Source organism: Hyalella azteca, unplaced genomic scaffold, assembly GCF_000764305.2.
Source record: "Hyalella azteca isolate HAZT.00-mixed unplaced genomic scaffold, Hazt_2.0.2 contig15086, whole genome shotgun sequence".
Classification (NCBI taxonomy): domain Eukaryota; kingdom Metazoa; phylum Arthropoda; class Malacostraca; order Amphipoda; family Hyalellidae; genus Hyalella; species Hyalella azteca.
In genome coordinates this window covers 1-574 of record NW_025944951.1, presented here as the reverse complement: position 1 = coordinate 574, position 574 = coordinate 1, and positions in this window count along the sequence as shown.

Here is a 574-nt window from a genome sequence, read left to right as displayed (position 1 = left end):
CCTCTACTTAATTTATTTGCCTCTACTTAATTTATTTGCCTCTACTTAATTAATTTGCCTCTAATTAATTAATTTGCCTCTAATTAATTAATTTGCCTCTACTTAATTTATTTGCCTCTACTTAATTTATTTGCCTCTACTTAATTTATTTGCCTCTACTTAATTTATTTGCCTCTACTTAATTTATTTGCCTTTATTGCTGGGGCATCTGAGGGCAAATGAGTCCCCTCTTGTAAATTGTGTGGCTTATCAGCCTGAGTTTTGTGTTTATTTTGTATAGGCTTTTGTTGGTTGTATGTCACTATACTTGTGTAAGTAATGTGTGGCTACACATTTGTATGGCTGTCACCACACATGTGTAAGTAATGTGTGGCTACACATTTGTATGGCTGTCACCACACATGTGTGTGGAGTGTGTGGCCACACAGCTGTATGGCTGTCACCACACATGTGTGTGGAGTGTGTGGCTACACATTTGTATGGCTGTCACCACACATGTGTGTGGAGCGTGTATGCCTTCACTACACTTCACTGGATTACTTTAAGCCTAAGTGCTCTTACCTTAAGTTTTCTC